This window comes from Miniopterus natalensis, chromosome 5 (assembly GCF_054644295.1).
Source record: "Miniopterus natalensis isolate mMinNat1 chromosome 5, mMinNat1.hap1, whole genome shotgun sequence".
NCBI classification, from domain to species: domain Eukaryota; kingdom Metazoa; phylum Chordata; class Mammalia; order Chiroptera; family Miniopteridae; genus Miniopterus; species Miniopterus natalensis.
Window position 1 is genome coordinate 44951777 of NC_142085.1, and position 16800 is coordinate 44968576.

The 16800-nt window shown below is 40.4% G+C and overlaps 1 non-coding gene across 1 annotated transcript; it reads right to left on the minus strand.

The window, feature by feature from the left end:
• Positions 1-16166: 16166 nt before the first annotated feature.
• Positions 16167-16298, minus strand: LOC148093092 (small nucleolar RNA SNORA38). Its single transcript, XR_015714604.1, has one exon. It is a non-coding gene; the product is annotated as a small nucleolar RNA SNORA38 (small nucleolar RNA).
• Positions 16299-16800: the final 502 nt, after the last annotated feature.

The window sequence follows — 16800 nt, forward strand, 5'->3', positions numbered from 1 at the left end:
TGCTTCAGGACCTGGAAACTTCACTCTACAGGTAGTCACCACTGGGGCCAGGTATGCATAGACAATGATACCTTAAAAGGATTCTTTAAAGTAGAAATATTATGAAGACCAAAGAATTTGTCGAAAAAGCTTGAACTTGCTTTCTATCCTAGGGTTGTACAAAGGCATGGATTTTAGTGTCAGGCTGTAGTCTGTCTTCATGCAGGAATTGCTGGAAACCATGCTGGTCCCGTCGGATACGCGGCTGTGCCCATGTTGTTTGTGTCCCGGGCTTGTCTGCCTGTTTATGTGGATGTTTGAGTCCTGTTCCCTCTTCTCCCCATGTTGCCGCCAGAGTTCTTGGTATTTGCTTGCTGGTGATGAGCACTGGAGCAGGATGTTTGACTCTCTGATTCCTAACTGAGCCCTCTTAGTGTGTGGCTGCTCTAGTGGCTGTATTCCCTCCCATGTCATGGCCACAGGAGGCCAGTTTTAAAGCTACTTGGAGTCAGATTTCTAGACTGGGCAGCCCTGAGATACTTTTTGTATTGTGTTAGAGAACATTCCCCAGGCAAGAGCTGTTCAGGGAGTTACAATTACTACTCAGTGGTCAATGACAGATGATTTCCAGCCTCTGAAACTTTCCTTTGATGGGTGAGAGCACCTCTGGGATCCACTGGGATCCCTAATGTCCAGTTCCAGTCATCTCAGGAAACTTGAAAAGTTTACACCTCAGCTGGGACCACAGACTCAAGGGTTCCTGTTCAGCCTTGTGGCAGACGCTCCATGGAAATCTATCAAGTTCATGGACTGGTTGTCCTTGCCCTCCTACAAACATGAGTTTGGAAGGGCAGGGTGTGTGTGTGTGTGTGTGTGTGTGTGAGGGAGGGGGTGTCACCACAGGAAGATCCACTGCATAGACTTTCTAAGTCCTCCCTCTGTGTCTGTTGGATTCCAGAACCCTCTTCTCTACTATCACCTATCCACATATATAACTTTTCTGGCTTAAAATTCACCTTTATAAGGCTTTCCCTGATTAATTCAAGCTCATTCTGGTGACTTTTGTTTTTAATTTTAAGCTTGGTTAATACCTTTTTTGGTATTTTTTATTTCCTATGTATCGAATTGTATGATGTTTATCACACAATAAACATTGAATTAGTGCATGTGACTTAATTAGTAATATACGCAATAAACACTATTGATGGCACCAGTGAGCCTTCAAACTAAACAAGTAATTTTGTGAAGCAAACCATGTTACCCAAGGACTGATAGGCAAAGGGAAAAACTAGCTCTATCCATTCTCTTTTATTGCAGATGTGTAGAAAGTGGTATGTTAATATAGCACTTGCCTAGAAATAGATATTGGTAGGGATATCACAATGATTTTGTAGAGAAATAGCATCGCATCTACTAAATCCTTTCTTTGGCATCTCCTCTCACTCTCTAATATGCAATATGTATCTCTTTTAAGCTTTCAATTACATGAAAGGAAGCTTTATGCCCAGCATATGAAAGCATTTGCTAACAGTGATTCCTTGAGAATAATTATGAGATAAGAAAATGTCTGGAAAGTTTGCTATTTGTCTCTGTGAGAGCCAAGTTTTCATGGACCTTTGGGAGGAATGGATCTCTGAGGGCAGGACCTGTATCTTAATCATACCTGGGGCCCAGCCCACAGCTCAAGGCCTTGCTCAGAGAGGGCACTCAGATGTTGGTGGAGTACATGAATGGATATTTTAATTTTCTTGAGTATCATCTTTTTGGTGCCTATGAGTATTAAGAACATCAAAAAGAGAGTGTGGTATGAGTGTGGTATAGAACATGATCTCATTTATAACAGAAGAAAAATAATTAAACCACAACAAATTTTATGCTGTTATTTAAATGCCATAATTTAGCTGTATAAGTGGTAACAATTTTAAGTTTGTGTTGTTGGATTTTTTTGTAAAAATTGTATAGCAGTACTAGTACAATCATATATATGTGTGTATGTATGTATGTATATATATATGTAATGTGTTAGGCACTGCTTTTACCTGAATTAATTCTAAAAGCAACCCTATGAGTAGATGTTCTCATTTTATAAATGGAGAAGCTAAGACACAGAGAAGTTGTGATTTTTCCAGAGCTAAGTGGCAGAGGTAGGAGTTGAAGCCAAAAACTCTACCTCAAGAATACATGGTACTAGTTAATAATCTATATAGCCTCACACACTGGTTAGACTCTATCCGTACCAATGAGTACAGATAGGGACTGGTTTCCTACTCAGGCATAAAATAAATGACTATTTGTCTATCAATTAGGTACATCAACAATATGACAGTGATAAGTTGAAGAGGATCAGGGACATCCAAAGTACTTGTTAAAGTCATTTAAAATAATATTAAGAACATCAAAAAGAGAAAGGAACAATGGTTGTTTATAATCTGCCAAACCATTAATGTAGGGCAATGTACATTTATTTTCTGGCTGAAGATAAAAATCCTAGCAAATGGATAAAGAAGAATTGAGCATCCAGGAAAAGCTTAAATGGTGATCCTCTTAGGAGATGATAACCTGGACACATTGTCCATTATAGGTGCACTAAAATCTCAGGATATGGTCTTTGAATTAACTAGGAAGTTAATACATCTTCTTGAACTGATAAATTTCTGAGCTAAGGTAATCAGCAAGACGGGACAGAGAGACCATTAGAACTGCCACTTTAGAATTCCATTAGGTGAAAGAGAATGCCCTTCCTTAGAATTTACAAGAAAAATGTAGTTTTGATAAAAATCAAGGTTTTTGCATGTTTTTCTGTAAGTTTCATTAAAGTGTTACAAGGAATGAATATTTATAATAGTTTGAGAAAACCTAGAAGGATTTCATCCTGCAAAAGTGTGTGTAGATAACTTTTAGCATGTCCTATCATTTAATGGGGGAATTACAAGTATTCCAATGTTATTTTTGATCTTTTAATTCTCCAAGTTGTTTCTGATAATACCTTTAAATTTCAGTTTAATAGCCATAGCTGTTTTTTAATACTGTCAACTCTCAGGTGCATGTGTTAGAGGAGATGGGAAGGTTGAAAAAACAAAAATAATCCTTTCAGCTGAGTTAAAGCCCAGACCTCACTCTTGGGATTAAATAACGGTGACAAAGGAGGCAAGTCCATGGCTTAAGGAGCCAATGGTGCAGTATGTTTTTGGGCCTGGGGTGTAGGTGCAGGGTAGTGTCTAGAGCTCTCCTGCATCTGGTGCAGATTGTCCTGTTAGTCCTGTTAGTCAGATACCAATTAGTTTGGGGTATGTTCCTGCCTTTACAATGTTCCACAAGAATACTGAGCACCTTTCTTCATGGAGTTCCCTGTTAGTCATTTATTCCACTGACACATGACAACTCCCAGAAATTGCTCTGGAGGAAGAAAGCCGTTTTACCCTTTCCTGGGGCCAGCCTGCACCTGACAGCTGAGAGGTGGGGATACAGAGGCTCTACCTCTTGGCTTTACTTGGGACAGCTCCCAAGCTTAAGAATGTGCTGTGGGATCAGTTGAGGCTTTTGCTGTGACCGAATGCAGTCCAACTTCTGCCTTCCTTCACTCTCCCACAGGTGTGGTTCACAAAACTACCCCACAGTACACTTCCTGTGCCCCAGTCTGTTTCTGGGGGATAGGATCTGTAACTCCTGGCAATATATTCTGGATGTTAAAGGATGGAAATCCACTTTGGAGCAAGATTCATACAAACTTTCATAAATTCTTTAGATAAGTATAATGTTTTTCTTATTTGCTTAAATTTGATCTCTAGTCCCTTCCCTCCTCAATTTTCCTTCCCTTGATTGATCCCTAATTCACACATAGGATTTTCTAATGGGAGATATAGTTTGTGTGTAATGCAGCAAATTCAAATGTTAGAGAAATATATATACATGTGTGAGCTCTCTCTACAGCATGCTCACCAGATAGATAGCCATCATTTAGTAGAAGACCCCAAAAAGGCCCCTTTATCCCTACACAGCTCTGAATGTCAAATAGTTCTTTATACGTGACATTTACACCTTGAGTAATATATCTGAAGATAAATGAGCACTGAAAATTAGAATAATGCTTTTGGAATTTATTTACAAATTACTTTTCATCCATTATATTGATATATTTCCCGGCATCCTTCAGAAACCTTGCCCATGTTAGCCTCATTTTATAGATGGAGAGTAACTTGCTAAAGGCACTTGGGTTTGGGGAAATTTCTTCCTGGTGAGTTCCAATTTCTATGATCAATCAATGGGCTCAAGTCCAGCATTCAAAGAAAACACCAGAAGAGACTTGATGTCTTGTGAAATGGTACGTTCTGAAGTCTGTCACTGAGAGAAGGGTGTAAGCTCAGAATCAAAGCATCCTCTTCAAAGAAGGGCAAAGTACTTGTTAAATAACTCCTGGAAACTGCTTGAGCACTAAGCATTGTAATTGCAGAGAGCAGAAGCAGAACTAAAAATAGAAAAGTGGATAGGGACAGGACCAAAGACGACATTGTCACTCAAACTTGAATGTCACTTTTTGACAGCATTTGAGCAATTGATTCTTAGTTTTCCATGCTAGGAATTTAGTAGTCACGCTTTGCTGTGACAGCCCTAGGAGAAGGGAAGGGGCAGGACCCTGTGGGAGCCCTACCTGGGAGTGGTATAAAGAACGGAGGGTGAGAATTATTATCAGCCCCTGCTGCTTTTTTTTTTTTTTTGTCAAAGTTCCTTTGAAGGCAAAAAAATTTTAAAAAGCCACTCAAGCTAGCTCCAACTTACTGAAATGTTAAAGGGAAATCTCATGGGCAGGAAACATGACCAGACCCTGTCCAGTGAAAGACTGGACCTGCGAAGCAGGAGGCCACCAGGAGCTAAGCCTCTCTGTCTACTTCCAGGAGCTCTATGATCTCTATTTCTGAAAACCTCTTCTAATGATGTCTTAACCAGGCCAGCTTCCTCTGGATACTCATCTTGCTTACTTCATCCAACATAGCTGCCAATTCGACTCTACATCATGATCTCCAAGCTCCAGGAACCACCACCAACTGACAAGAGTCTCTGTGTCTCTTTAGGCGATGTCTCATGTGGAAGACTTGTCAGGCCATATCATGCTTTTCTCACAGTGGAACAGCTGTTTTGGGTCAGGCGAGGGTTATAGGGGACAGGAAGTTGCAGAATAGATTCTCTAGAAGGGGCCATGGATGGGACAGACAATGAGACCTGCTAATTATATCCTGGCTTATCTATGTTTCCATTATGTTCTGTACCAGGCTCCACGATCTCGTCGAGGATACGCAAGAGTTTGGGTAATCATTGCAGTGAGTCACTGTGTAGAGTGTGGCATCTGCTCTAAATGGGTTTCTAATCTGGTTGATATGATGAGGCACAAGCCCAGGAAAAGGAAGAAAGTCTTACCAAGCAGTGCCTGAGGAGCATCAGATGAGTGGGGAAGACATACGGGGTTTTAAAGATTTAGAGAAGGGAGAGATCACTGTGGGTCAGGAAGGATTTCCCAGAGGGGTGGGGAAAGAAGTGAGTCCTAAGGGATGGGAAGGATATGGAGAGAAAGGGGAGAGGAAAGGCATTCTAGATTGGGGCAGAGGAGGGGATAGTGGGAATACATGACGCATGTCCAGAGCACCATGAATAGGCCAACCTACTTTGAGCATAAGGAGTGTGTTGGAAAGTACTAGAAAGTAAGCTAAGAAAAACAGGAAGAAACATAATTGTGTAGGCTCTTGAATACCCAACTAAATAGTTTATATTTTATTCTGAACATTTTATTACTGATGTTAGAGCAGACCAGGGTGGTGCTCTAGGATGACCCACTGCAGGAGGAGTGACTCCAGAGGAGGCCAGAGCTGATCCAGAGGCCCCAAGAAAGTTGCCAGTCAGGTGGGCCAGTGGCTCGAAGATGAGGCGATGGAGCCAAATATTTTAGAAAGAAAATGGCAGCTCTGTTGTTTAAAGTCTCACCAGTTGCCTGTTGATTGTGCATTTACACAAAAGGACACAAGTCTAGGGAAACAACTGACTGAAAGCTGTTGCCTATTGCTGCCTGCAACCCAGGTGTCTCTGGCTACAGGCTGTGAACACAAATGCCACCACATTAAAATGAGTACCCAGGTATCAAGGGCCCTGAGCCCCCATGTACACATAGGAAGTCCAGTCTCTATAGAGTTCTTCTCTTGACCATTCAGGGAGGTTGGCTAGCAACTCTACTTAATTTAGGCAGAAAATGAGTTTATTGGAAGCATATCTTATTGCTCATAAGTGGATGGGAAGGGTGGGAAAACCAGCTGGGAAAATAATTTAGCCAAGGTCATATCATGGGTTAGGGTTGCCACTGGATCCTCACCATCCTTCTCTGACTTCACTGCCACAGCCATGAACAAACTCCTTCCAGAGGCAAGTCCCTGGAGAGCATCTGATTGTCTGAGCCTGGGCCATGCTTCCAAGCTCTGAGTCATAGTGAGTTATGAGAGAGAAACCAGTTCCCCTTTAACTTCTGTATAGGGATATGGGCCAGGGGTGGGGCAGTGTCTCCCACTAGAACTACATACTAGGCAATACTTTGAATTAGGAAGAGGTGCAGATGCTGGGTTTCTCTCTCATATTTTGAAGATTACTTCCATAGAGGCCCCATCTCCAAATACAGCTACACTAGGGGTTAGGAGAGAATTTTGAGAGACACAAACACTTGGTCCATAACACCTTCTCTATTTCCATACCCCTAATCTAGAAGTTCTCAAATTTCAACGTGCATTAGAATCACCTTGTGGAGTTCATACAGTATTGCTGCATCCCATCCCCAGAGTTTCTGATTTAGTGGGGCTGGTGTAGGGCCTGAGAATTTTCATTTCTAACAAGTTGAAAGGTGCTGCTGCTGGTGCTGCTGATCCAGAAACCCCACTTTGAGAACCACCTCCACAGTGGAAGCTGCCATCATCACTTACCTGGATTATCACTGTGGTTTCCTAATGGATCTGCTTCCATTTTTACTTCCACTTACCTCATAGTAGCCAGAGTTATTTTTTTTAAATGCAAATAAAATCATGTTATTCTCCCACTTAAAACTCTTCAGTGGCAACTGACCACCCCTACATGGCTGACAAGGCCCTGCAAGATCTAGCTTCTGCCAGCTCTGCAAACCTATCTTACATCATAGTCACCAGCTTTAGCCACTCCAGCTTCTGCTCTTCGTCTGGAATACGTGCTCTCAGGCCCTGCACTTGAGTTCCTCTAGGTTGCTCCCCCACTCCCACCCCCACCCCCAGGGGGGACTGGCTGGCTCTTTCTCACCGTGATGATTAAGCTCAGATGTTACCCCTTCTGAAAACATTCTGGAAGTGGCCTATCTGCGGTGGCCTAAAGCAGTTTCTCTTGAATTCCTCACTCTGGATCTTTCCTTTCATTGTAGTTAGCACGATCATTCATTATGTTGTTTATTATTCTATTTATTGTGGTCTCCGCCACTAAGATTGTAAACTGCTCGATGGCAGGGCTCTGGTATTCACAGCTCTATCCTCAAGAGTCTGCACAGTGTCTGGCACAGTAAGAAGCACTCAGTAAACATTTGTGGGATGAATATATCTGTATTCCACATATATCCACTGGAGGTTGACATGGTTCAAGGATTTTTCCTGTAAGGCCCCCAAAGTTCCACATAGATCAGTGGATGCAGATAGATGCTCTGGAGAGGAGTCACCCATCTCCAGCTGTCAGGTCATTTTGCTTGATTCATCTCAGTTAGGATTTCCCTTACACCTGGAACACCTGAGCTCATGAATACTGAGGTGATTGCCAGGAAGCCTCATTCCTCCTACCAGCTCCAACCCCCCTCAGTCACTCTTCCCTGCTGCCTTTCTGCTTCTTTGAGCTGCTCAGAGCCCACTCAGGCCGATCTGCTCAGCACTGACCTGGTCCAGTGTCAGGCCTTTCTCCTTACTATCAAAATATACATCCCTCTTTTCCCAGTCTCTGAAGACTCTGCTACTATGTGACGCCAGGTGGTTAGATGGGGTAAACAGGTTAACTGCTTTAACTTCACTTGTGGTTAAGAGGTACTAGGGCTCCTTTGATAATAAAACATATCTAAGCTCTATCTAAGGGAGCAACAAGTCGCTTTTGAACCTACATGAATGCAGGTTTTTACACAAGTGTGTACTTTGTTTTAGATTTTGTGTGAAGATTTAAAAAAAATAAAAATATTATTGAAATAGCAGAGTTACAAAAACATAAAAAACAAAACTTAGGAGATCCTGAAAAACAAGTTGTAAAATAGCTTTTATATTGATCAGCTGAGAGTTTGACATTTGTCTCTTTGACAAAGCACATATTTATACAACAAGAAACATTGCAGTACCAAAAAAAAAAAAAAAAATTTATGTACAGATCTAGAGTCACATTTAGCAACATTCTTGGTCACAGTCAAAATGTGGAATGTTTTTCCATTCAGAAAAGCAGAGTCACTTTGTCTGAGTCATGACCGCCCACTTTTTCCATACGGTTGAGTACAATTTATTGGCTGAGGTTGACAATTTTCTAACGACTTTGTTGTTGATGAGTTCTATTTATGGCAGCAATTGAGAAAGGTAAAGTTAGGTAATATTAGGAAGGAAATACTTGGCTTGTTAAAAATAGAAATCAACCACTGTAGCAAATATTTTGTAAGGGGAAAAAAAGCTGAAATCATGAAAGCTGCCTGGCTCCCTCAGTGCCTCTCTCCCCATCCAATAATCAGAAATCCTCCTGATTCGCCCTTTGTTTGGCTCTTACAGTACCTCTCATCCTTACTGATTTGAAAGTTCACAGGCTAGGCCAGTGCTTGGCACTGGTCCAAGGTTCTCTACCTCATGGCTACTGATCAATCTTCTTTTTTTAAAAAAAAAACTTTATTGATTTCAGAGAGAGGAAAGGAGGGGGCGAGAGAGAGAGAAACATCAATGATGAGAGAGTCATTGATCGAGCCCGCAATCCGGGCATGTGCCCTGACCGGGAACCGAACCCTGATCTCCTGGATCCTAGGTCGATGCTCAACCGCTGAGCCATGCCCGGCCGGGCATCAGTCTTCTTAGGACAACATTTTGATAGCCCTCCTTTCTGACCAAGACTGTCTGGAGATACTAGGCAACACCACTCCCTAGTCTAACATCAATAACCTACATCACATGTAGGTTTTTAAAAATTGTGGTAAAACATACATAATGCAAAATTTACCATTTTAACAATTTTAAATGTACGATTAAGTGGCAGTAAGTATATTCACAATATTATGTAACTGTCACCATTATTCATTTTCAGAACTTTTCCTTTATCCCAAACAGAAACTCTCTACCTAGTAAACAATAACTCCTCACCCCACCCCCCGTCAGGCCCTGGCATCCTCTTATCTACTTTCTGTCTCTATAAGCTTCCCTGTACCAGGTACCTCATACAATATTTGTCCTGTTGTGTTTGGCTCATTTCGCTCAACTTAATGTTTCTAATGTTCATCATGCTGTGGCACATAGAATTTCCTTCTTGGTTAAGGCTGAGTGCTAGCCCATGGCCTGCGTATACCCCGGCCTGTTTATCCACTTATCTGCTGATGGGCATTTGGGTTGTCCTCATTTTTTGCCCCTGGTGAACATGCTGCTGTGGATACGGTGTGTGAGTGTGTGCTGAGTCCCCACTTTCACTTCTCTTGGGTCTATACCTAGAAGTGGAATTGCTGGATCAGGTGGCAATTCTTTGTTTAACTTTTGCAGGAACCGTCACATGTTTTTTGTTGTTCTTTTTCATCCTCAGGGAGGATATGTTTATTGATTTTAGAGAGAGTGGAAGGGGGTGAGAGAGAGAAACATTGATGCGAGAGAGAAACATCAATCGGTTGCCTCCGTATGAACCCCGACCAAGGACCAAACCCAAAACCTAGGTGTGTGCCGTGACTGGGAATCAAGTCCTCAACCTTTTGGCATACAGGATGCCACTCCACCCAGCTGAGACACCCAGCCAGGGTCCATCACATGCCTGCACCTTTTGACCTACCTGCACCTTTTGTTCTCACTTTTCGTTGTTGACGACTCTCCTCCAGGGAGGCTGGCTTCCAGCACGTTCCCTGGGCCGACCCATCCTGTGTCTTCACTCAAGCTGAGCACAAAACATTTCTCCCCTTCCGCACCATCAGCCAGTCAGGCCCTTCAACGAGAATCAAAACAAGTTCTTTCTCTAATGATGATAAGCAGCAGCATCTGCAGTCTGGAAGTGAAAATGTAAGTGTAAGAACGTGCCTGAGGTCTTTGCTTTCTCTCTTAGGAAGGCACACACCGCCACATTCTAAAGGCCTCGTTCCCTGTGACTCGCAGCTTCCTTTACAAGAATGACAACGGGTCCCTAAGAATCTCCCGTCTTTCCCCCTCAAACTCCAACTCCTCAAGCTCCAACACTCAGGCCTGCTGTTTCTCTCTCCCTTACACATGGTCTAAACCCTTCTTTCTAGACCCACCCACCCTCTCAGGGGTTTGAAGTCTGTGCCCTGTTTTCCCCGTTACCTAGACTCTGCACAATCGAAAGCACCTGGCTGCTGACCCAAAAGGAAGAGTCACTCTCTATAAAAGCTCGAGATGGGGGCAAAAACTGTGAACACTTATATATTAAGCCTTCCCCCCTCTTCTATACTCACTTTGAAAATGATCTCCACTTTCCTACATTATAAGAATATTTTCCCCAGATGACATCTAAGCTATATGAGATGAGATTTTGGGTCTCTTACTTCTTTGCTTGAAATACCCTCATTGTTAATAATACAAATTTCTTGCCTTGGAATTCCCAATTCCCAGTGAGTTGATCTCAATCTGCCTTGCCGGTCATATTCCCCATTAGTATCTTTCATGCCCTCCAGGCCCTAATTAATAGACCACCAACTATTTCCCAAACCCTCCCTGCATTTTCCTATCGCCATTTATTCCTTCTTCATGTAACTTCTTTACCCTCCCCTCACACCTGTCCAATTTCCACCCCTCTCTCTAGTTCAAAATCAGTGCTAATTCCATAAAAATAACTGTTCTGAGGATTAAATGGAGCAGTGTGTACAAAGAATTTAGCACAGTGTCTAGCGTGTAGTAAGCCCTAGGCAAATAGTGTACAATAAATACTTCGCCCCATATTATTATTATTTTTGTAAACGTCTTTTCATAATTTAGAAGCCTTTTGATCTTAGTCATTTTTGTATGTCTTACACAGCCTGTGTCAGTTTGGGCTCACTGAGCAACATAAAACCCAACTCAACTGGCTTAAACAAAAAGTAGAATTTATTGGGTCACATACCTGAAAAGTCCAGGGATTGGGCTGGCTTCTCCCTGTTTCTAAACTTAACTTTGCTCTCTTCTATGTATTTTAATTCTCAGGCTCTTGAAGAGTTTAGAAGGCTGCACTTGCTCCAGCCTCCCAGGCTCTTGGGAGGAGAGAGGGACTACTGCCTTGCAAGCTCAAGTAAAACCCCTTGAGTTTCACTTGCTTTGACTGGGTCATGTTCCCATTTCTTAACCAATCACTCTTGACAAAGCATTCAGATGCTTTGATTGGTGACACCTGGGTCATGGGTTAGCAACCAAACTCCAACAAAACCATACAGCCTGAGCAGGTGGTGAGGGGGTGGACCTACCCACAAAAATTGGAGACATACCAAAAGTACAGTGATTGGTTGCTGGGAGCCAAGAAACACCTTAGTACCTTCCATAAAGGAGGTGTTCAGTAAATTTTTAGCAAATAAATTGAATTAGTATTCTCTTTAGTGGTCAAAGAATGTGCAAGATTTACTGCTCATCAAATGATAGTTGGAAAGGGGAGGACTCTTGCTTTGGTTGAGCACACACTGGTACCAGGTGCTGAGCTAGAAGATTTAAATAGGTTGTCATTTTATTTAATCCAAGAAAAGTCTGTGATATAGTTGTCACTATGCTCATTTTACAGATGAGAAAACTAAGAGTAAAGAGGTTAAGTAATCCTGCGGGGTTGGGCAGAGCTGAAATTCCAGCCCCGGTCTGCCTGCCCCAGAGGCCAGTGCTCTTTTCCAGTAGTTCACCGCCCTGCATTCTGGACTGAGATTTATCTCTCTTCAGAGATCACTGGGGCTGAAAATCCTATAATCTTTCCCTGTGGACTGTCCCATGTTGTATAAACTGGAGGGGTTAAGAAACTCCTTGATTTTTCCATTGTTTTACGTGGATTGCATTTCACTCTCTCTGCCTTCTTTAGAAAGTGGAAAACCATGGAGCACTATAAGAAAACCTTCTTGGATTTGATGGTAGTCATTAATGGGTTTTTCATAACCCATTTATGAAAAAGGGTTCGATCCCTTTAACCTTTCCTTGGAGAGCCTATTTTAAGATCCTTTGACATAGCACCCATTTTGGCAGAAGCTCTGGACCTTACTTTTTAGCCAGAACATGACTTGAGGCAGCTCTCAGACCCAAAGATTCCCTGACCTCCAGAAAAAAACTGACTCAGCTGTGTTGACATCTGGTTTTCCTCCGTGGGACCTCTGGGCTGCTGTCAAACCCTCTCTACCAGTGGGACCCGACACACACACACACTACCACCACCACCATCACCACCACAACACACACACACCGCCACCACAACACACACATACCACCACCACCACCACCACCATAACACACATACACACCACCACTACCACAACACATACACACACACCACCACCACCACCATCACTACCACCACACACACACACACCACACACACACACACACACCATCACCACCACCACCACCACCACCACCACCACAACACACACACACCATCACCACCACCACAACACACACAAATAACAATATACACATACGAACACACAGCACATAATCCCAACAACACACACGAACAAGAACACACACAATACACACACACCTCAACAACATACAAAAACAGCACAACCCACACCAACAACACATACACAACATACACAAAACACATAGCCCCCGAAGCACATGCAAACAAGAACACATGCACACACAAAACACACCCACACCAATAACGTACACACATACAGCACAACACACAGTATACACACAACCAACACACAAACACACAAAACCCAACAACACAAACACATACCATAGTCAACACACACAAATACACAATAGCACACACATGCTAACATCCCAGGCCCATGCTGAAGTCAAACAAGGTTTTGCTTTCCAGTGGCAGCCGCTGGACTCACCTTCTCTGAACTCCTGGCACACGGAGCTGCCTGGGATTCCTCCTCCTGTATGCAGCAGGTTCACGTCATTCTAGCTTTGAAACCCTGACAATCTAATCGCTTTATTTCTTCACTCCCACAGACAAGAGAGGAATGTGATTTGCTGTTTTTGAATTTCAAGAAATGAAATAGAAATAAGATCTGTTTTTTGATAGCTTTGTCTCTCCATGCTCTGGATTGTGGAGTGATCCCGTTTCTGGTTTAATTGGCCTGTGACCACTGGCAGAGATATAGACTCTTATGGCTTTCTTTTAACATATCAAAGGTAATTTTTAAAAAAGAGGAAGAAAAAAGAGAAAACTCTGGATACAGGGTAATGGACAATTTTGTGTATGGGCTTTTCCATAGTTGCCAGAATTTCTGCAATGAACATGAGTTCACTTGGAAATCAGGAAAAATATCAATAAATGTTAAAATTAATTCTAAGTAGTTAAAAAAATAAGTAAAATGATGGCCAAATATTTATCAAGCAGCTATAAATAAAAAGAAAAGCTGAATATTAGTAATAATTAAACAAAGGAGAATTCATCATAAAATAATCCTTAGGATCCTTTTTGGCATTTTATGCTGATAAAAGGTACAGTGCAGAATGAAATATTACAGTGATAAAAGTCATGTGAAGAAAGCATAGTATTACATATAAAAAACAAGAATTGACTGGAGAAATCAACAGAGAAATAATTGTCATTGGGAGATACAAACACCAGACTTTGACAATCAAAAAGGGCACCAAAGTTGAAATACTACAATTATTAAAGTTGATTTATAAGCAAATATTGAATTTTATTTCTTAACAACAAAGAATAAGCTATTTTTAAAAGTACTATTTGAAACCCTGAGCAAAAAAACAATATATAAAGCGACAAAGGAAACTTTTATCTAAAATGCAACAAAACTAGAAAAAAATTATGCAAGTTTAAGTAAGAATAAAAATGTAAGCCCTCAATAATATAGAATTTTTAAAAATTCTTTATAAGAATTTTATTAAAAATGAAATCAAAACTATAATTGCAAGCTATTTAGAAAGTAATGAAAATCTGAATATTATATACACACATTCATGGAATATGGCCAGATCACTACAATGGAGTATGTTGAGGGCGTTAAACACTCTCATTATTAAACCAGAAATAATGACAATAAATGAATCATATTACTAAAAAGTGAGAAATAGAAAAATAAAACAAATCCAAACAAGCAGAAATATATAAGAAAAATAAATACAGCAATTTATGAAATAGAAAATAAAGTATTTTTGATCAAGTGTTTTTAATATTTTAAAGGCTAACAAAATGGAAATACTTTTTACCATTAAAATCCAGAAAAAGAGAAAATACAAACAAATAATGTTAGAAATGGAAAAGGGATATGAACATATTGTGGAGGGGATTTAAATGGAAGAATATATTGTATGTTGACCATGTAAAAATATTGATAAATTTTCCTGGAAATTGATTAGATAAATTATACGTATGAAAAAACCAATAACCTTGAGAAGGAATTGACAAAGGTATTAAACAATCCCTTTCAAAAACTCCCCAGGTCCAGAAGCCTTACCAAAGAATTCTTTTGAAAGTTCAGAAAGCATGATTTCTATGTTATGTAAACCGTTCAGGAACATAAATGAAGTTTAAAACCTACTAAGTGTTGTTTATCCAGTCACCTGTTAATGTACATTTAAAAGACTAGAGGAACAACAATTTCACTACTAGAATCTACAAGAGAAATGAAACATATCCACACACAGACTTGTTTACAAATGTTCATAGTAGCATTATTCATAATGGCCCCAACCGAAAACAATCCAATTGCCATCAACTGTTGAAGAGATCAACAAAATGCAATACATCCACACTAAAGAATTCATCAATACAAATTAATTAAATAGTAAATAAAAATGAGTTAAATATGTGCTATTATAACATACTAAAACATGGATAAACCTCAAAAACATTATGCTAAGTGAAAAGAGCCAGGCATAAAATACTAAATATAATTCCAATTTCTATGAAACCCCTAGAAAAGACAAATTTATGGAGACATAAAGGGAAGTTTTTTTTTTGTGTGTTTTTTTTTTAAATAATTGCCTGTGGATAGGAGTGGAATTGGGGACTGACTACAAATGTGTTCCAGAAATTTTTGAGGGATTATGAGGACTGTTCTAAAATTAGAATGTCCTAAAATTGGTGATAGTTACAAAACTCTATCAATTTACTAAAAATCTCTGAATTATACTTTTATAATGAGATTTTATGGTATGTAAACTGTACCCTGATAAAGCTGTTAAAAATAGCTAGTTATCAAACAAATACAAAACAATACTAATAAGATTCCATTAACAGAGGTAAACATCTATCCAATTAGTAAGGTTTTTTTTTACATTTAGTGTGGCAAAGATTTCGTTCGAAGGGTACCATCATGCATAACAATCGGGATATAAATTGGTACAATGCTTTTAGAGAACAAAATGAAAACAGAATTTTCAAAATGTTAGTAGATTTGACTCATTAGTTCCATTTGAGGAGACTGTCTTTCCAAAAATAAAGATGTGTGTTCTAAAGGGATGCACATTACAGAATTCTTTATGATTTAACTACCAATTAGAACAGCCTAAATATCCAACATTAGGGAGATGGGTACATCAATCATAGTACACCAAACAATGCAATTCACATAGTTGATAAAAATTGTATTTTCCAAGACTACTTAAGGACATAGAATAATGCTCAAGAAATAAAGTCAAAGGAAAAGTGTAAGTTCTAGATGTACACTAATCCTAAATGAAAAAGAAGATGTCTATTTATGATTGGAAGGGCCTAGGCCAAATGTTGACATTTATTTTCTGGGTAATGTAGTTATGGATAATGTAAATTTTCTTTTTCTTTTCAATGCTTTTTAAAAATTGTTTTATCTAAATTTTTTTTTCTTTCCATGTGGGATGGTTGAGCTTGAGCCAGCAGGCAGCAAGCTAGCCCCAGATTTTTCCAAGTCCACCTTTCTTTGCCTCCAATTCTTACCTGTTCAAAGACAGGGAACCACTGACACATCTCTGTAGAGAGGTTGCTTTATCTAAATTCTTGACAATGAGCATGTAGTATCGCTCTATCATTTCCAAATCAGAAATTCTATTAGAAGGTTGCAAAAATTATAAAAATAACAAAACGAATGGATGGAAAGGAATTGCATCTCCTCCCATCTGTACCAAATGCAGCTGCCAGATAGGAAGTACAAGGTCTGTATGACAATCCTGACTAGTTGAGTTTCCATTAGGCACCAGTGAACCGACTCTATACTACTTTGCCTTCTTCCCATTTCAAGGGAGGCTTAGGGGCAACTGAGGCATCTTGGTGTGTAGGGGCTTATTTCCAGCCTTGGTGGATCCTTAAGACTGAGAAGAACATTCCCACCTTGAGCAGGCAGCCTTTGACAACCTGGCCCCACAATGGTCCATAGTTGGCCTCCCGGCTTCAGTGGTGATGTCCTATTGTAAATAACCAGAGGGCCTATTTCAAAACATCGCATATGTGGAAGACAAAGTCTACCACTCAGTAGCCATCCATGGT